Raw genomic sequence first — 21,477 nt, 5'->3', positions numbered from 1 at the left:
GGCGCCCTGTGTAGACACTGGGGCTTCCGTCGTTTTGTGTGAGGAGATGTGGCCTCCTGCTGTGCTGTGCGCGGGGCTGTGGGGTCCCCCCTTTCTGGGCTCGGGTGCTCCTCGGTCCTTGTCTGTGTTTGTGTGCTCGCGGATTCGGTTCCTGGGGCTCCTCAGATGGTCTGCAGTCAGGGAGCGTCCGCCTGCTTCGGTGCTTGTGCTCCCCCCACCTCAGCCCTGCGGGGTCCTTCCCATATCCACACCCACTCCAGGCTTGTGCCGAGTCTGGAAATTCAGGAGCCAGAGTGAGGACTCTGTAGACGGTTTGGGGGAGAGTAGGTATTTTCCCAGTGTGGGTTCTTCCCTGAGCACAGTGCCTCCCCATCTCCGTGTGTCCCCCTCCCTGTCTGTCGTCATTGTTGCAGGGCTGTCAGAGGACAGGTCTGTCACCTTCTTGGTTCAGGGGCCTCCCGAGTATCTTGCTGTCTTGGATGCAGGTGTAAATGAGATCGTTCTCCATAGTCTCTTTCTGATGGTTCCTTCCGAGCACATAGGAGTGCCACTAATTTGTGCATATTGATTTTGTTCCTTGCAAGTTCTTGAATTTATTAGTTCAATTTGCCTTAAACTCAATCTGCCAGTTATTTGGCCAGCAGCATGGGTTTATTTGGGAAGAGCAGAGAATGGCAGTCTGGGCTGAGCAAGCTACGGTCCCATCACAGGCAAGTGCGAGAAACAAAGGAGAGGAACATTATTTCATGGAGGAGGAAGAAGTTGGGAAGGGTGCTTGAAGGAAAGTCCCCTGGAGAAAGGCAGGGTGATGGAGAATTCTCACCAGCTGAGCTGCAAAGCTCCTACAAAAAGTCAGGAGATGAACCTCCGGCTTCCCCTGTGGGGCCTGGAATAGGTGAGTCTCTCCTGTGGGGGATTGCAATGTGGGGTCTGTAATGGGCACTGAGCACCAGGCGCCCCCTTCCAGCCTCCCCTTCTGGCATCCCCAGTCCACTTTACTGGGGCTTCCCTTCCTGCTTTTGTACAGTTCTAACCAGCTTGTAGTGGAACGTTGTGGAAAACTGAAATTCCAAATCCACTGCACCTGAGATACTGGGGCCCATGATTTAATCCTCCCATGAGTCTCTTGCTAACATGTGTCCTCTCCATGTTGGGTGACCTGGATCTGGGAGGGCTTGGCCTCCATCCCAAAGTCTGATGTTCTCTCTGCTTCCGTGTCGTCATGCTAACATGGATGTTTGGAAGTGTCATTTCCTCTGCGGTGATTTCAAAGTGCAGCCAGCTTGTTATAGCAGCACAAATACGTGCTGTCTCCACACTCAGATTCCCCAGCCGTCATTTCTTTACCACGTTTGCCACTTCACACGGGATGCTTCAATGTGTTTGATCCCACACCAGGACAATGTCCTGCAGAACCACCACATAACCTGAAATGAGGAGATCATTACAGAACCCATCCAAGGGTTAGTGTTAGGGACCAGGGACATGGCAGGACTGACCTGAAGACCCCATGGAGAGCTGTCTGGGTGGCTGAGTTGACAGTGTAGGTGAGGGTGAGTGTCTGGCTCTGGCTTTGTGTCCAGGAGTCAGCTCTGTGTGGGTGTGTCCTCAGCTGGGCATGCAGATTTCTGCTCCTTTGAATCCTTTCCAGAGTTCCAAATGTCACAGTTTCCTTCTGGGCGGCAGGCTGAGTCCTCTGGGATTGCCCAGGTATCCCCAAATTGTAGGGCACCTACTGCAAGGCCTTTGGGGTCAGAATCCTGAGAACCAAACCAAAGGTTATGGTTAGGGCCCACCACATGGCAGGCCCGATCTGCCAGCACTCTGTCCATCTTTCTGGGGGAGGGGGCAGTCGAGGGATTTGTTCAGGGTGAGTGTCAAGCTCCAGGTTTGCATCCAGGGGCCTGCTGAATATGGGGGTGTCCAGAGGTAGGAATGCAGATTTCATTTCCTCTGAATCCTTTCTGGAGTTCCAAATGGCATGGTTCCTTTCAGGGTGGCAGTGTGAGTCCTAAGGTGTTCCTCACTGTCCCCAATCTCTGAGGCTTTGGAGGAAGGCCGTCGGGGACAGACCTCTCAGGACAGAATTTAGGCTTAAGAGTTTGTGCCTATGGGCATGGCTGCACTGATCTGAAAGCACTGTGGTGAGGATCACAGGGGTCTGAGTTGAGAGCATGGTTCAGGATCAGTATCAAGGTCTGGGTTTGTGTCCAGGGGACCGCTGAATGTGGGGGTGGTCTCAGATGTCCAAGACGATTTCCCCTACTCTGAATCCTTTCCAGAATTCCAAATAGCCGGTGGCAAGCTGAAATCTCTGGGATTTCTCAGGTCTTGCCCTTGCAAGGGCAAGATACTTTTTACAGTAAAAGAATTCACCAGATGAGCTGAACAGCAGAAAAGACACAGCTCAGGAGTAAATCAGTGAACAGAAATATCATGCCAAAATCTTCTTTGAGAACACACTACAGAGCAAGGGAAGATAGGAGAGAAAGCTGAGATATAAAGGACAAACGCTCCAACTTTCCAACATCATTCCCTACTTGTTTATTTCCATTGCTGTCAGCTCCTTCCCAGTCAAAAATAAGTCACCAGAGCCAGCCTTTTTTCTTCCTGAGTTTGGGGCACTGCAAATCCCACCAGAGGGGCCAAGGGCACCCCTGTACCTGCTGAGCTGAGCCCATTTGTACCCCAACAGTGAGAAGGTACCAGCCTGGCCCTCTGGTGCTCCATGGTCTGTGGCAGTCCTTCCTTCTCGAACCTGCTTTGCTGCTCTTCCTTCCCTAACCCTGGTCTCAAACTAGGGATTGCTCCTGGAGGAGGAACTCAGGAAGATGAGGCTCAGGAGGGCCTCCCTGCCTGGAATCTCCATGTGAGGAGTACACAGCCAACAGATTTTGCCCAGGGACTTGCAAAATGCAGAGAGGCAGATTTCTTTTCTCTCTTTCTCTCTCTCTCTCTCTCTAGCCTCATACCAACCAGGAGTTCTTAGAACTTTCTTCAGTGACTTCTAGGTGTAGCTTGGCCACTATTTCCACAGAAAAGCCACTTGAGCATGATCAAACACACGTATAAGCAATTACATTAAAAAAAAAAAACAATAAGCCAATGCACACAGACCTTTGACAGCAGCACAGGACGCTCAAGGGACCAGAGTCCCTACCTTGGGCATTAGTGGTAGAGGCCGGGTTCTGCCACGCAGGTCCCTAGACCTTTGGCAGTTTCCACGATTGCAAATCCAGACATGCAGAATCCTGAGGCACAACCTACTAACTGCAAAAGAGCAAAAATTCATCAGGATTCAGAGAGTGGAAATCCATTTGTACTGGAAAAGAAAGAAGTAGGCTTGCTGTGAATCCAGCAGGGAGGACAGGCATAGATAAAGGCTGGAGTATGGGTCACGGAAACTATTGTTTCTCAAGGGTCATGCTGTCTCTGTAAAATGCTGTGAGGACTGTCTCTTGGGGAACTCCTGCTTTCCTACCAGTGACACCCCCAGATTCTGCTTTGCTAGTCCCATGGATTCCTGGGGATACCCAGTTGATAAGCTACGCTGTCCTCATGACAACACTTGCTCATGGACTGAATGTGTGTGTCTTGTCCCAATTCAGATGTTGAAGCCCTGACCCTCAAGGAGTGCCATCAGGAGGTATGGGCTTTGAGAGGTGATGAGGTCATGAGATTGGAACACTTGTGAATGAGATAAAAGCACTTCTGAGAAAATACCTGAGAGATTGTTCTGCCAGCTGTCATCCATGCAAGGCTACAACAGAAATATGGGCATCTATAGATAATGAAGCAGTGTCTTGCTAGATATCAGATCTCCCAGGATCTTGCTTTTGGACTTCTCAGTCTCTAGAACTGCAAGGAATAGTACATGTTTTGCTGTTTCAGCCACCCAGTCTGTCATCATTTTTTGCAGCAACTTGAACTGAATAAGGCAGAGCCCAAGTCCTGGTTAATCCCTGCTTCTACTCATTTCCCCTCAGAAAGAGCTTCTAATCCAGAACTGACCTCTACTTTCCATACACGTGCTTCAGACTCCTTCTGTGAGAGCCCAGACTTTGTAAAAGACTCCTCCCTCATGGCAACCAGCATTCTGTGACTCCTGAGGAATGTCCTCCCTGACTGTATTGAGTCAATCAATCTGATTTTGATTCTGGAGTCCCAGGATCAAGGACTGCATCAGGCTCCCAGCTTCATGGGGAGTCCGCTTCTCCCTCTGACCTTCTCCCCTCTCATGCTCTCTCTCTCTCACTCATTCTCTCTCTCTCTCAAATAAATAAATAAAAATCTTTTAAAAATCTGATTTTAACAAACCATAAGCTTGTTCTTGCTGGTCTTTGGAAGATTAGGCATTAGCCCTTCGGAGAAAGTTCTGAATGGCTGCTTCATGAAGGGGTGAACTGTGTCCCCAAAGTCTCTTTTTGCTGCCTTCTAATCACAGATGCTGAGACAAATCCTCCCAGGTGCTGGTTTTTCAAAGCACTTAATGCTTTGGCTTTGAAGTTCCTCACTTGACAGTTCTGCTTTAATCAGTTTGTGACAAAGCAGCCAATTGGTGGTGGATGCAAAGTGCACTGATAAAGTTAATATCAGGGAACAATTTTTTGAGTGTCAAGCATGTGCATGTGTGTGCACACACATATCCATGTGCTAAGCATTATGGTAAATGTCTGACAAGAACTAAAACATCAAAATGTCAGGATACCCCATTAGCTGATATTTTTATTATTCCTACATCCTAAACTATGAAAAACAGGGTCATAGAATAAGAAGTGGCAAAAAGAATCAAGATTTGAGGCAGTTCGATTTCACAGCCAGCCTTGATCAATAGGCATGTACACCTGTGTCTAGTTTCAGCTCTGTGTAACCTTGCCATAACCTTGGATAAGCCATTCATCTCTCAAGTTCAGGTTCTTGGTCCAAAGAGGGAAGGGGCACAGGTTGAGTACCTCCAGTGGGACTTCCTGGCAGGCTTGTTCATCCAAGCATTCCTGTTTCAGTTTGAGTAATTGAATCCTGTCTTTGTTTTACCGAAGGCCAAGCTTGTCCAGTGTGTCCATGCCACCAGCCAACAGCATTTGTCCATGCCATGTAACAACTGAGCAACATTCATAGGAATGGGGGGAGGAAAAGATGTCCACAGGTGTTGACAGATGTTCTGCATGGAGGGACAGGAGCTGGGGCCATCACCTGCTGTTTCTAGTGGCCTTCTCTGTCGAGTTAAAATAAATGGCAATTATTTGCAACGACAGGGATGAAAGTAGAGGGTATTATGCCAAGCGAAATAAGTCAGTCAGAGAAAGACAATTATCATATGATCTCACTCATATGTGGAGTTTAAGAAACAAAACAGAATCATAGGGGAGTAAAGGAAAAAAATAAAACAAGATGAAGTCAAAGAGGGAGACAAACCAGAAGAGACTTAAAAAAAAGAATTTATTTACTTATTTGACAAACAGAGATCACAAGTAGGCAGAGAGGCAAGAAGAGAGAGAGAGGAGGATGCAGACTCCCCAGGGAGCAGAGAGCCTGATGTGGGGCTCGATCCCAGGACCCTGAGATCATAACCTGAGTTGAAGGCAGAGGCTTTAACCCACTGAGCCAGCCAGGTACCCCTCAGAAGAGACTCTTAATCACAGTAAACAAACTGAGGGTTCTTAGAGGGGAGGGGGATGGGTGGATGGGGTAACTGGGTGATGGACATTAAGGAAGGCATGTGATACAGTGAGCACTGGGTGTTATAAAAGACTGATGAATCACTAACCTGTATGTCTGAAACTAGTATTATATGTTAATTAATTGTATTTAGATTAAAATTTTCTTTAAAAATAATTTTAAAATAAAATAAATAACAATCAAATAATGATCAGAGTTATCCAGCAGGGAGTATCAGATCTAGATGTCAGTTAAATTTAAGGGGCTTGCCGAAGTTTAGGAGAGTCACGCTAGGTCATTTTCCTGTGTGGGGAAGTCTTCAGGGGCAGTTCCAAAGACAAAGAATATTAATATTTCTCCTTCCCCCATTCCTCCTAGAGCCAAAGATGTTTCCTCCACTCACCCACTGGCCCTGTATGTAGGTGTTGCTTTCTCTCTACCAATCAAAAAATCAGTGAGTAACTAGAACTTCACCTTTTCCAATATCCCCCTACCCCCAACCTTTTGTCTTTAATGGCCATGGGCAACAGGGACAAAGACATTTTTTTAAAAACTTACAGAGATCTATTATGCTCTACTACCTTGGCCCGCATGGGCCACTGCAAAGGGATTCTGTGAACCGTGTACTCAGATAAATGGTCATTATCTTCAAAAAGGCAGGGACAATGATAGACACAGGAATCAAAAAAGCAAGAGTTAATGGACCATCAGAATAATGGAGTACCAACACTTTTTTGTCCTTGGCTTGAATCCTCAAGGTCCAGTGTCTCAACAGAATTTTCATTTTGGTCTCATCTGACTCATTTGTCCACCCCTGGGCCAGTTGGCAGTTATACTGACAACTGGAAATTTTCCTTAGAAGAGAGAAAGAGTATTTGCCAGGTAAACCAAGGAAATGTCCATTATAGGAAGTTAGGCCTTTTGTTGTGGTACTCCATTAGCACCCTCCTGACTGTTAAAGAAAAAAAAAAAATTGTGACACCCATTAAAGACAGTAAGGAAGATTTTATTCAAGGGATGCTACTACGATGGGATTTTATTTTATAGTATGGGAAAGAAATATGGCTCAGCTCAGACAAATGGAGATTTACAGCTAAAGAGCATGGTGGGGGTCACTGAATGTAAAATTAAGATGGAACATCAAGGGTAAGGATGAAGGGATTCTGGCTAAACCATCTGGACAGTAATATTGTTGAAGGAAGGCTAGGGTCATAAACTATTGAGATCAGGGGATAAGGAATTTTTTTAAAGACTTATTAATACATTTTAGAGAGAGGGAGCAGGGGTAGGGGTAGAGGGAGAGTGAAAGAGAATTTTAATCAGACTCTTCACTGAGCATAGAGCCTGAGGTGAGGCTTAATCTCAGGACCGTGAGATCATGACCAGAGCAGAAACCAAGAGTCAAACGTTCAACCAGCTGCACCAACCAGGTGCCCTGGGAATAAGGGATTTGATCAGATATTAAGCGTTATAGGTACTGAAGCACCTGGGTGGCTCAGTTGGTTAAATCTCTGGCTTTGGCTTAGGTCATGATCTGATCCCAGGATCAAGCCTGGCATTGGACTTGCTGCTCAGTTGGGAGTCTGGTTCTCTATCTCCCTCTGCTACTCCCCCTTCTCAGGCTCTCTCTCTGTCAAAATAAATAAATCTTAAAAAAAAAAAAAAAAGAGTGGTAAGGTACCAGGGGTGAGAGATAAGGAATTTGATCAGATATCAAGAGTAGGATAGGAGATTGCTGAAAAATTGACTAAGCAGATTTCTTGCTAAAACTGGGCTAAGTGGGCGGAGCATGAGGTCAAGGCTGGACAGAAAGAGGACTCAGAGGAACTTGACTTAAGTCTGGTTAAGGAGAAAATCTTCATCATCCATGACCATTGTATTTTCTGCAGTCACACATTTTACTAATTCTTTTATCAGACATTCAGTGAATGAGAAACATGAACACAGCAGCAATAATATAACAAATGTAAGCGCTCTAGCAGAGACAAAGGCAGTAAAGGAATCCACCTCATCAGATTTAGAATATGCATGACTCCATGACTGAATTACTACCACTGCTTGACTTTACTGTTGAGATTAAGATGTAGTACAGAGGATCAGAACGAAGGGAGGGAAATCTGAATGGGAGTCATCAGAAAGGGAGACAGACCATGAGGCACCTTTAACTATAGGAAACAAACTTAGGGTTGCTGGGGGGTGGGGAGTGGGAGACATGGAGTAACTGGGTGATAGGCATTAAGGAGGACACGTGATGTGATGAGCACCAAGGGTTATCCACAACTGATGAGTTACTAAATTCTCTGAAACCAATGATGTACTATCTAATGGCTAATTGAATTTAATATCTAAAAAAGACACTTAAAAAAAAAGATGTAGCATAACTCACAATATCCTTTGAGTGGAAGAATGTGCGGGCTTTCCACACCTCTGCTGTCCAAGTCCCATGGCTAGTAGCCACATGTGGCTAATGACCACTTAAAAGGTGGCCAGTTCAAATGGAGAAATGCTGTAAAAGCAGAATAAACACTGGCTTTCAAAGACATATTGTACCCAAAGGTCAGAAAGTATTGCCACCCTCACATCGCAAACATCGCATGACTTTTACAGCTAATGAGAGTGGGACCCAAGATGGGAGAGGTCAACCTGAAAGTCCATGATGTCAGAAAGAACATGGGGAAGAAAGAGTCACAATCCTGGAGTGGATGTGCTGAGGACTGTCAGAATACATTTTTTTTTTTTTTTTTGGTGATTCTGTATACGGACAAGGAGAATTCACTGGAGATGACATCTATATGCCTCACATTTTCAAGGGAAAATTATGAAAACGCATATAGAACCACAGCCATAGTTTAATTATGTTTGAAATGTATTCAGAACTACTCCAGTCAGTAAATTGCATATTTTCACATTTAGCTTCTCAATTTTCTCTTCGGCACCTCCCATTCTTGAAATCCCAACACAAATCCCATCTCTTGCCTAAGGACCATAAACTACCTCACTATCAAAGGCTACAGTTCATTCATTCATTTGATTCATTCAAAGCAACCTAATCTTGAGTGATGTCTTAGGCGCTCTTCTAGGGACTGGTGACACGGTGAACAAAATAGGTAAAGATCTCACTTTCATGGAGCCTATCTGGTATTTAGGGGAAAATCTTTCCTTATCAACATGAAAAGACTTATTATGGATGTTGCTTAGAATTTCAGGTTTTTTTTTTCTTGACAGTATTTCAGGTGATCATCTTTGAGGTGGTTCTCCTGAAAATACCTTTGGGGGGTACTGACTCGACTTTCTGAGTCAGACACTTTCGTAAAGACAGGGGTCACAGGAAAAGTGACAACTGTCACTCTTGCAGTAAGAACAGGGATCACAATGCTTGAAACAGAGATATGCTGCTAAGCTGTCAGAAAGTCCACAAGGCTCCAAATGTGTGTGGCCAACTAATGGAACCTGTAACTCAGAGGTTATCATCCTGAGAGCAATGGGAAATCCCTATAGTTAAGGATTCTCCTTGACGGAAGCTTGACAATGGCCTTGATTTACTTACTATGATGTTTAGGTAATTATACACATTAAGAAAAGTGCACAAGGCACTTACATTTCCATGATACCATCAAAGATATTGTTGTTTTATTAAAATGTTACATCTAGAGCTGTAACGTATAGAGTAGTTAAGTCAATCACTATGTGGTACAGGTGAGACTATTGTAACAGCCATACTTCCATAAAAAAGAAAATTTTTTTGTGGTTTCTGATCTAGGAATCAGCCAGTGAATAATTCTATATCAGTGTCCAGTTACCGGGCTAAACATGTAATCTATTTATATTTCTGAGGGTAAGATGAATTGTGATCCCTGAGCCAGCTGTGTTCTAGTAACTACTCATTTACACAACATAACAGATATAAAAAGGTAAAAAGCTTCTAAGGAGACTGGTTACTTATATTTTGAACCACATTTTGGCAGGTATAACTTGCAACTTGTGCTTAGTGGTAAGATTTCTGATATTTACTTTCTCCTTCCTTTGGCAAGTCAAGTTAGTTAAAAAGCAGAGTTGAGACCATTGTTTTTCTTAAATGTTTACAGAGATATAGAACTCTCAAGTTTCTTTACTAGACGGGATTAGATCACATTAGTGATAAAGATCAGAATGATTTACATTGCTAAAACGAGAACTTCCTGTCAGTTTGGAGAAAGCTCATTTTTATAACCAACATATTGGCTGGGCTAGAGATTAATGAGTGCTATGGGTGGGGTGATGAAAGTGATATATTCAATGACCTGTGGAATTTGTTCTGTAATTTCCCCACTCCTCTGGTCAGCAGAGCGTCTTCTTCAGTACCCAGCACTGCCCATAACTGCATTCAGAAAATCACTCTACAAAAATGGTTATTTGTTTTGCCTTTTTTATAATTTTTTAAAACATTTGATTTATTCACTTGACAGAGAGAGAGAATGAGAGCACAAGCAGGGGGAGCAGCAGAGGGACGGGGAGAAGCAAGCTTCCTGCTTGGTGGTGAAAGACCCTAGAGGACCCGCACCCAAGGACGCACTCACAGACCACTGGATGCAATAAGCAAGAGGATTTTATTCGGGCATGCTCGGACTCCCAGGGACACTTGACCACGAAATCCGCGAGGGATGGGTCAGTGTCTGAGAGCCCCGATCTGTTTCGGGAGTGACTTAATATAGAATTTTACAGTCCATTACATCAGAGCCCTCACTTTTCTAGCCAGTAATTTCAAAGCATTACAGTAAGGCCTACACACAGGTAGCCAATCCTTTAAAATCAACCATACATTCTGACCAGTCACCATTCAGGTAGTGTACAGTAGAGGGTACGTGTTGAATTGCACGTTTCTAACCTTTATCTGTATACGTGCTGAACCGCACGTCTCCAGCTAGCATACGTGCTGAACTGCACGTCTCTGGCCTTGGTACGGGAGACAACCCTTATCAATTTTACTTAGTAGTAGGGGAAATTCTTAACAGGGGAAGGGTATAACTTTATTTGATTACACAGTGAGCGAGGGTTTAAGCAATTTTTCATTTCTTAGCAAAGCACTAGAAGCATTATTATACAGAAGCCAGAAACAGCTGGGTTAAACACAGATTTTTGCTATTCATTACCCTGTTATGCTGCTTGCTGACTCCCTTATCTATGGTCAGCTGGCCACAGTTTCTTAGTTAGCATAAGCTAGTTATAAAAAGAATGTTAAAACTTATAGGCTATACTATAGTTCTGACCTGGGGTCCTTCAGTGGGATTGCACAAGGGCTGAAGAAGACAGAATGGGTAGGGGACAAGGAGAATAGTGGGTTTCAGATTCTTGGGAACAGAGCCCACATCTATTTCTATGTTTATCTCACTGCTCTAAACCCAGGTCACAGCACAGTGCCTGCAGCAGAGTCATGGAAGTGCTCCAGAACTGATAACTATTGCTATTTATATACTACTAAAATTCCTCCACAAAGGGCCAAGTGTCATAGCTTCTCCCAGTTCCCCACACTGAACGCAATGAAGAATCAAACTATCGGGTTAAGGATGGCGAGGGGCATTTAACAGGACCCAGATCACAGGAGCCATATTGTATTGCAGGACCAGGGGTCTTACCAGTGACTAGGTATTCACTCCTTTTGAGAGGCTAGCTCCTTGGATCTCCCTCTTCAATCCTCTGAACCCATGTCTGGCATCAGAAACAAAAGTAAACATAACGTATTGCCCTCGTTTATTTTTACTATTATTTGTTACAGAGGAAGAGAGAGATCACAAGCAAGGGGAGCAGCAGGCAGAGGGAAGGCAGGCCCCCCACTAGAGCCTGGTATGGGATCCAATCCCAGGATCATGACCTGAACCAAAGGTAGATGCTTAACTGAGTAAGCTACCCAGGCGTCCCTTATTGTCCTTCTTTAAAATTTAATGTATTCTCTCTCCCTCTCTCTTTGTCCCCACTCTGTCACTCATACTCACACAATCACAGAGTCACAGACAATAGCAAGGTATTTCCCATTCTAATTTGCTAAGGCACTATGAGCTTAAGCTCAACAGAATCACTTTGCCAGCTGCTGCTCTACCGTGCCCCGATCCCTTCTCTATCCCCAAGCTCGATCTGTAACTCAAGTGTCATGGTGGTGGCTCTTTCTGCCCTCCCTCCACAAAGCTGTCATCAGCACACTCTTCCCCGTGGCTCCACTCCCCGGCACTGGCCGCCTTTGGTCTACTGGTATGCCCTCTCCTAGAGCTTTTCCTCTTTCCCTGAGGAGAAAACAACCCTTACTTCTCCCCTGTGGCTGTCACGTGTCCGCTATATATTGTGATGATCAGCCCTATTAAGAGATTGGGAACTAAAATCCTGGCTTCTGCTTATGGATAAAACTAACTCTGGGGCTTGGGACACATGACAGCAGAACATGGTGGTAGAACTGAGATGGTTAGGGAGTTAATCTGCATTTTCACATCTGGTCAGCAGCAGAACAAAGAGGACACCCCAGATCTCCTATCTCCCAGAACAGTACTCTTCAAGTAACTTACAGCACCATCCTTCTCCAGCTTTGGAAGTGGCACTTTTCCAACCCCAAAGTCTTGATTCTAGGCAGCACTCCGAGAGATACTCCCTCCAGAATCACCCCTGGCTGGAAGTAGTGGTTGGCCAAGGCATCCCAAATATCTTCCCTTCAGAGTTGCGCTTGCATCAAACTCAAAACTGTGGCACGTACGGGACTTTCCTGTCGGCCTCTAGCTCTAATGAACTATTGGACTTCAGAGGTGCTCTTTTATACCCACTTACCTTATAACATCAACGTGTGACTCCTCTAGAATTCTCTCCATGGTTTTTCTCCTGTACTAATTGTTATGGACTGAATTGTGTCCCCACAAAAGTCATATGAAGAATTCCTAATATCCAGTGTGACTGCATCTGGAGATAGGGCCTACCTAGAAGGAGGTACTGAAGGCTTGGTGAGGTCACAGGAGTCCTAATCTGCTAGGACTGGTGTCCTCATAAGGGGGAAACACATGAAAGCACTCCCGCTACCTCCCCTCTGGGGGCCCACAGAGAAGAGGTCATCTGAGGGCACAGTTGAAAAGATAGTGTTCTATAGACCAACAAGAAAAGGCTCACTGGAGACCAACCTTGCTGGCACCTTGATCTGGAACTTCTGGCCTCCAGATCTGTGAGAAAATACATTTCTGCCATTTAAGCCCTCCAGCCTGTGTTTGGTATAGCAGCCTGAGTAGACAAAAATATACTGATAAAGCCTTCTTTCAAGCTTGGGAGAAACTTTCTATACACTGTGCTCCATGCTTTGGGGTCTAACCCTTCTCTCCATAGCCATTGCTAATATTTGAGCCAGAGAAGTCATAAATACTAGCAATGTTGGAATTGGATAGGGGATCAATAACCATCTAACTCAGTATCCCCAGCTATGAAGAATTAACACAGAGACACAGACACACAGACACACACACACACACACACACACACACACACTACAAACATGGTTATCCCACTTAATTACATTGGTGATTTCTTGATACCCAAGACCACATGCCAGCTCCCCTTCGGAGTACTAACCTCACTATCTCCCTGTGACCTACCCACCTCCATGCAGACCTAGGACCTTATACCTCAACTCCTGCCAAGCTAACGACAAAAGTTTATGATTCAGTTCCTATCTCTCCTGCTTTATTCATGACCTCTTAAAGTCTAGTGACCCATCCTCCTCTTCTTTCTAAAAAAACAAAACAAAACAAAACAAAACCCACTGCTTCCTGGGAACCTTTCAGATTTTTAAAAAATTTTTTAAATTTTTTTTTTCTTTTCAGCGTAACAGTATCCAGTGTTTTTGCACCACACCCAGTGCTCCATGCAATATGTGCCCTCCCCAGTACCCACCACCTCGTTCCCCCTACCTCCCCACCACCCCTTCTAAATCCTCAGATTGTTTTTCAGAGTCCATAGTCTCATGTTTCACCTCCCCTTCCAATTTCCCTCAACTCCCTTCTCCTCTCCATCTCCCCTTGTCCTCCATGCTATTTGTTATGCTCCACAAATAAGGAAAACCCTATGACCATTGACTCTCTCTGCTTGACTTATTTCACTCAGCATAATCTCTTCCAGTCCCATCCATGTTGCTACAAAAGTTGGGTATTCATCCTTCTTTCAGATGTTTTTTACCTCTATAATCTACTGGAGGATAATAATGTACCAGAACCCTTGAGTGACCATTAATGCCTATTGGTCACATCGTGTATGCTATGTAGGACCCTATTCTGTGTTCTTAACAATCATGGCTTCGACTCGTAGCTGAAGGTGGACTTTAACTGGAGTCTATTGTGCAAATACCTGAAGCAGGAAGTCCCCTGCCCAGTGAATGAGGCATGCAGACTTCCAGAGGTCTTGAGGTCCTCTCTTCAAATATATACATTCACTTTGAGCAATCAGGATTCCCACCCAAACGAGAGACAAAAGAAAAGAAAAAAGTAAAAAAAGAAAAGAAGAAAAAAAAAGAGAGAGAGAGACAGGAAAGAAAGGGAAGATGAAAAAGAAGGTTCAGCCCAGATGGGCCCCTAGGTAAGATTAATGAAGTAGACAAACAAAAAGAGATAAAAAGACTGATACAAGTATATGACAAGAGAATATATATATATATATATATATATATATATATATATATATACAAATAAAGAAAGAACTTCGTCAAAAAGAACCACAAGTGTAAAATTTATATGCTATCAGGACAAACACAAAAAACACAGAAACACTGCTGGAAGAAGATGGGAGAGTTCTTATAAATTCTCAGTGTGTGCGAGGAAGGTTGTTTTGATTCTTCCTGCATGTATCTTGATATCTTTGTTAAAGGACTCAACTTTCCTAAGATAAAGGGGATTAAAAATTGGTTTACCTATTGGTTTACCTTGATTGGGGAAAGGGGATTACTTTGAAGTTTAACTCTATATGAATATTAGAGGATAAAACTAAAAAGGAATAAACTAGACTAAACTAAAATTTAAAAAAAGGAATTCAAAAAATAAAAATGCAAAAGAAAAACATAGGTGTATGTATCAAAAAGTTAGGTTAGAAAGGTATTATGGAATTTGATGTACTGTACAATGCGCTGTGATGGTAAATAGGTTAAAAAAATTACCTATGTGTAAAAAAAAAAAAAAAAAATGAGCCAGAATAGTAGGAACAAGTGAACAAGTGAACAATACAAGTTTTCCTATGAAGTAGTGGTTGTTTTCTTGCAGTCCTTTTTTTTTTCTTTCTTGGTTTGTTTTCTGGGGGAGGGGCCTGCCACGTGGGTTGTCAGTCAATGATGTTTCCTGAGTTAAGTCCTCCCACCCCCCTCAAGGGGGTGGGCTCTGAGGAAACTGGTTTTTTTCAGGCTTTTGTTCTCTGGCGGTTTTTATGCTTGTTCAATTTTTTTTCCTCTCACCTTGACTGCCTTTGATGGTTTTTGTAGTTTTAGAAGAAAACAAACCGCACCCTGATCTCCCTCTCAGAGAGAAGCCTCAGTCTGGATGCAGAGCCTAAATAAGTTCCCCCTTGGCCGCTGGCAGAGCAGGTTGCAAGTTGCAGACCCTGGGGGTGCAGGATCTTTTGCTTGTACCCAAAGCCAAGGCAGTGGCAGCTGTATGGGAGCTCCAGACCACCAGAGAGGTTCCAAGCAGCGATCACACACTGAGATTTTGCCGCTGGCCTGGGCTGAGAGTGCCCAGCTTGTGCGCACCTCTTTCAGAGGCGGTGCGCGTCTTGGGCACTGAGAACAGGGTGCTGGTCTGTAAGCACCAGGCTGGGCTTTTGCGCACCTCTGTCAGGGAAGAGTTTGGAGCGCGCGGCTTAGGCTTTGAAACAATGGTGCAGGTCAAAGAGAGCCGGCTGGGCCTTTGTAACTCAGGGGAGCATGAGGGACGTGTGCGTGTATCTCAAGCTTTGTGGTAGGGCTCGCGCATTCTGCCGACTGGCGTGGCTCCCATCCCCTCACAGGAACTGGAACCCACGCATTCTTGGGCGCACTGGTGGCTTAGGGACCAAGAGCCGGTTTCTCCGCCGCACTCTCTCTGCCTTAGCGCCACGGGAAGCTGTCCTGGGACCGGGGACTTAAGCCCCTGTCCCTAGCCGCCGGATTCCCACAATTTCCCCCCGTGATCCTTTGCTCTTTTGGAGTGCTTTCAACCAGTCTCCAAGTTAATGCTGGTCCCCAGACGCAGGGCACTCTCGCTCGTATTGGGGTATTACTTTCCAACCGGTCACCTCTGGTGGCTCCCTCCCCCTTTTGTTTATCTTCCGATATCAGTCCACCGCCATTCCCATTTCGCTTTACCTGCCCACTGGCGTCTTCTGCCCCTATAGAGATCCAGATGTGTATAATTCTGATCTCAGGCTGATTTCATGGGTGATCGGAGTTCTTTGGTAGGTAATCAGCTCACTTTGGGGTACTGGCTGAAAAGGCGCCTCCTCCTACTCCCCCGCCATCTTGTCCCCCCACTATACATTCACTTTGAACAGTCGTACCCTCCCCGAGGGAAAAGACGACCATCCAAAATCAGCGTGTGGCCTCAGAGAGTTACTGCTAGATTGCAGGCAGTGTTAGTGTCCTCCAGTTTGTTGGTCCCTCGGTGCTAGAAATCCCCATTTCTATACACAAGCTTCCTCTCAAAATTCTAACCAATTAATGGAGGCAACTGGGTAATTTTCTATCGACATAACAAAAGTCCAAGGCTATGTATTTTGAAACAAACAATTTTGTCCTCTATTGGGTTTGCTATTTTAGTAGAATTATGTGTAAGAGAGGCAGTTAGAAAGAGCTTTTGATGTACAAATTTAAATTTGAACTTATTCTAATTTTGAACTTTATTCTCTTCCCTCTCCATGGGGAATTTCTTTCATGTCCTTTTTAAAAAAAAAAAAAATTATTTATATATTTGACAGAGAGACACTGCAAGAGAGGGAACAGAAGCAGAAAGAGTGGGAGAGGGAGAAGCAGGCTTCCCACCAAACAGGGAGCCCGATGTGGGTCTCAATCTCAGGACCATGGGATTATAACCTGAGCCTAAGACAGATGCTTAACAACTGAGCCACTCAGGCACCACTTGTTTAATATTCTTAATAGAACTGAGAGTTTTTGTATAGAATATGGATGGTCACCATGATTCTATAGTGCCTTGCTTGACCGAGATATAAAAGTATACAAGCATCAGCTTTCAAAGGATTACGTCCAGAAAATTCTTATGTTTACCACAATGTTAATTTTTAAAATTTACTTGTTTAGATGCAGTACAAAAAGCAGATGTTTGTCATTTTTGTAGCAAATTATTACTGGTTTTTCATTCATCTTTTAGAGTCCTGCTGAAGATGTTTGGTTTCCCTTGAAGTACTGAAAAGAAGATACTAAAAATATTTGGGGGTGACTGGGTTGTTCAGTCGGTTGAGTGGCTGCCTTCGGCTCAGGTCATGATCCCAGGATCCTGGGATCGAGTCCATCTTCAGTCTCTCTGCTCAGCAGAGAGCCTGCTTGTAACTCTCCCTTTGCCTGAAGCTCTGCCTACTTGTGCTCTCTCTGTCAAATAAATAAATAAAATCTTTTTAAAAAACTGGAAGGGCTTCTCAGTCACTCTTTCCTACTATCCCCATTTGTACATAAGGAAAGGCAGTACAAACCTGGAGGGAGGAGCCCAGAATGAAAATGAAAGAAAGAAAATGAAAAAGAAAGAAAATGAAAGGGGAACTGGCTGAGAGACTAGAACCAAAGCTTCACCAAAGTATAGCCTTCCAGGAAGCAGAAAATGGGATGTTTGCTTCCATCTTGGAGAGTATGGGAGCTTGGGTAAAAGAAACAAGCAAATTCCCGATGATTACGAGGCTCTGGAGGAATGGGGTGGGGTACCCAGGTGACCAGTAGGTTACAAACCCTGATTCTACCAATTTTCATTAAAAAGAAAAAAAAATACCCTGAAGTTCATCATCTTCATGCCCCTCCCTCCTGCAAAGAGAGTACAAAGCAGTGACTCTCGAGGTACATAAAAATGAGTGAGACATAAACCAACAATCACAAATGTTTCAGAAAAATCAAGCCACGGAAAAAAAGAACAGCTTTAATATGTTTTATCCTTTCTATCAAGAGAGAATATGCACCTAAGGGGGGGAAAAATGTGTTAGACATTAACATCAATGTAATTAAATTAATCATATGGATAAGCCAGAATATCTTATCATGAAATGAGAGCAGGCAGTTATAAAAATAATTAACAGATATCTTGGAAATACAAATAGCAACAGAAGTAAAAAGAAACCTTTCAAAGAGATGAGTTGAATAGCAGAATGAGCACTGCTTAAAACCAAACCAGAGAGATGGAATATCAAGCTAAGAAATTCTCTAAGAAGGCAACCCAAGGAAGAAAAAGAAAAAACCTCTGAGTGAAAGGTAAGGAATTACAGAAGACAGACCTAAAAGTTCCAGTAGAACTCTACAGACATCCCATTGGTTTGTTATCCTTCCTGCTTATCTTCTCAGCCAAAAGTAAAGCACCTCAGCGCCGTTGGACTTTTTCCCAGTTATTGTTGGCTTCTGGCTCAGAGGCTTAAAGTGCTGGTTTGGGCCCCAGTTTTCCCCCAGGATTCCCCTACCAGCACCTGTGACTTTTTCAGACCGCCTCCTCAGGAAGCCCAGGACAACCAGCAGCTTCAGCGCTACCCAGTCCCTAGCACTGTGCCTCCTAAGCTAACACTTTGTTACACTCTACCCATCGAGAGCCAGTCCGAGGCGACGCCCCAGGACTCCAATGAGTCCAACTGCCAGATGCCAATCCAGCGATGAGAAAGCTCCTGAACTCCAGAAAGCCGCTTGGGGACGCTGAGCCCCAAGGCCCCTGCATCATGGTCCCGCCCCTCCATGCAGACCCCGCCCCTTTATCAGCCCCTTTATCAGGCTCTGTTGGAGTGCGGGGGCCTTGTGGGAGTTGTGGTCCCCCCAGGGCCTCCAGCCTCCTGCGGGAAGGTGGGGCTTGTAGCTGGAAGAACCCGGGAACCACAGCTGCCTCCCTGGGAACTCAGGCTCTATGGCGGCCAATTAGGCAGGACCACGTGAGTCTCCAAAACAAACAGCAGGAGCAGGCTGGGTGCCTTCCCCTAGGCCCACCGCCCTTCCCGCCCTCCCACTCTCTCACACTCCCTCACTCCCACGAGCCCCCTCTCAGGTTTGGAACTTGATGAGGGAGCAGGAGGCTGACTGAGGACAAAGCAAAAGCTGGCACCTTGCACCCCCTCTCCTCCCGCTCCCCTTGGTAATATGTGTAACATTCCTCATGCACCCCTAACCGCCATAAACGAGAAACAAAAAGTTAACTTGCAGAGCTCACAATCCTGCAAGACAGGCATCTCCCCCCAACTATCTTGATGTTAATGGCTTGGTAAAAGACAACTCCTCTTTAGCATATGAAAACTCCATTGAAACCTCCCTTTCCCTTACCTTCCCCCAACCACAGAGTACTTAAACTGCAGCTCTTCCTGCCCACAGGTGCTGTCCCCGTGCCTCAATAAACCACCGTTTTGCAGCAAATATGTTTCAAGAATTCTTTCTTGGTCATCAGCTCCGGACCTCAGCCCACTGAACCTCACCTAGGTTCTAGAACTTCATCAACTCTTTCCCTTAAAAATTGATGGTCCATATGATTTTAAAATTAAATATACTAGAATGTTATTTTCTTTTTAGAATACTGTCCTTCACATCAATAATCTTTCACTACAAGTTCAGGTTACTTTTGTATTACTAAAACAAATATTGTTAAGGAAAAAAAGAAAAAAGCTGTCTCCCACTGAGTGTGAGCTAATGAGTCTAACAGCTACTCAGGTGATACCAAAAATCCATCATGGTTCCTCATTCCCAAAGAAGATTCACTGCCTTTGATGGGGGACAATAACAAGGTCATTCTGGAGGTGGAATGCCTGGCCATGGTTCCTCACTGGTCTGTCAAGCTTCAAACAGGGAACTCCTTACGGTAAGATGCCAGGTTTCACCACTGTCCCAGCTGCTTTTCTTGCAGCCCCTACACAATTTTTGGATCTTCTCCTTCAAGGAATTTTCCCTCCAGCCCAGTTATCAAGAGCTAAAGGTTGCTCAACTCCCTTGCAACTCCCTGGTGCCAGCTTCAGGCCCAGGTCCTTCAAGCAAAGTCCTTAGTGCCTCTCAGTGATGAGGGAGCATGAGGCTGACTGAAGACAAAGCAAAAGCTGGCGCCTTGCACCCCCCTCATCCCACTCTCCATCCGCTCCCCCTCAGTCCTATGTGTAGCATCCCTCAGGCAGCCCTGACTTCCATGAACAATAAGCAAATAGTTAACTTGCAGAGCTCACAATACTGCTAGACAGGAGTCTCCCTTGGTTACAAACGTCCTAAACCTCACTAACAAAGACGATTGATAGCAGGATTGTGACATCGCACCAAAAAGTCTCCCAACTACCTTAATCTTAATGGCTGGTCCAAAGACAACATTGATCAAGCCACAAGGGCAAGGCCTCAGGTAGGCCTGGGATATCCTGGCACCTTGTAGGCCCTCTTCCTTCCACTCACCTTCCCACAACTTCAGGGTACATAACCTGCCATCCCTCACAACCAGGGGCAGCTGCATCTCCGCCTGCCCACAGGTCCTGTCCCCGTGTTTTAATAAACAACCTTTTTGCACCATAAAGGTCTTAAGAATTCTTTCTTAGCCGTCGGCTCCGAACCTCACCCCACCGAACCTGACTTAGGTTCTGGGACTTCATCATCAGCACCTACTGCTCTCCTCTCCTGGTGGTCTCTCCGGAAGGGGTCTTCTCTAGCTCTTCTAGCAGGAGATGGGCACTTCCCCTATACCCCTGTTGCCGGACCAACCTTACCTATTCTGCAGGGTCAGGTCGGCCTGGCTTTTTATCTGTTGTTCTCTTCTGAGTGGTTAGTTTGTCACAGATACCATGCTTTGCTTTTGTCAGGATTTACCCTGGACTATCAAAACCCTTTTCTGGTGCCAGTGAATCCTAAGAAACATTCCTGATGAGAGAACCAGGAACTCAAACAGATCATATTTATCCTGAATGTTCTGTCCAAAATGAAAAATATATTTCTGAGGACCCTCAAAATCTCTGAGAAGGGAAGTTTCACCAACTCTGTCATGTAGTGGCATCAATTCCGATTCTGTGTCAATTTTGCTACTTTCCCAGCTGGTAATTCTCTACCTCAGAAAGGCCACTCTCATCCATTTCCTCTCTCAAAGGCAGTTGCTTTTAGAGTCTGCACATGGCACTTGGGGCCTGCTGGTAGTTGGCTACTGCCCTCTGTACCTTGGGTCTAACAGCTGCGGGGCATCAAGACCAGAACGTCTCTTGTTCTAAGACTTAATATAGTTTGGGGCACATGGTAAGCAATAATCACTTTTTTTGTTGACCCAAGTGTTCGAGCTTTCTATTATTCTAGTACCACAATTTACTTGTTCTAAGATTCCCCCCCAATTTTATTTTATTTTTTAAAGATTTTATTTATTTATTTGACAGAGAGAAATCACAAGTAGATGGAGAGGCAGGCAGAGAGAGAGAAGGGGAAGCAGGCTCCCTGCTGAGCAGAGAGCCCAATGTGGGACTCGATCCCAGGACCCTGAGATCATGACCCGAGCTGAAGGCAGTGGCTTAACCCACTGAGCCACCCAGGCGCCCTCCCCCCCAATTTTAATATCTCTTAAGGTGCACTCACCTTGCACTTGATGACATATCCTAGTTTAACTGACAGCACTTCTCTTTCTTAGTCGAACATAAACTATAGTGCATCTTACCCTTGATGAAAGCTAG

At 44.9% G+C, this 21,477-nt stretch overlaps 2 long non-coding RNA genes across 4 annotated transcripts in view; one reads left to right on the top strand and one right to left on the bottom strand.

Moving 5' to 3' along the window:
* The first annotated feature begins 77 nt into the window (after positions 1-77).
* Positions 78-4,258, top strand: LOC309871358. The gene is made up of 2 exons (XR_014315236.1): positions 78-895; positions 3,609-4,258. It is a non-coding gene; the product is annotated as an uncharacterized lncRNA (long non-coding RNA).
* Positions 4,259-4,703: 445 nt separating this feature from the next.
* The window catches only part of LOC309871356, a 359,459-nt gene continuing 342,685 nt past the window's right edge, over positions 4,704-21,477 (bottom strand). Inside the window, exons 1-3 of one of the 3 annotated variants that reach the window (XR_014315233.1) lie at positions 11,271-11,338; positions 8,045-8,164; positions 4,704-5,215 (exon numbers count right to left, since the gene is read on the bottom strand). This is a non-coding gene — a long non-coding RNA (uncharacterized lncRNA). Of the gene's footprint in view, positions 5,216-6,386; positions 6,469-8,044; positions 8,165-11,270; positions 11,339-21,477 lie in introns of those variants that run through there. The other 2 variants (XR_014315232.1, XR_014315234.1) reach the window with 2 other exon arrangements.

Source organism: Mustela nivalis (genome assembly GCF_964662115.1).
Source record: "Mustela nivalis genome assembly, chromosome: 8".
In the NCBI taxonomy this organism is placed as follows: Eukaryota; Metazoa; Chordata; class Mammalia; order Carnivora; family Mustelidae; genus Mustela; species Mustela nivalis.
This window is presented reverse-complemented; position numbering and strand designations above follow the sequence as displayed.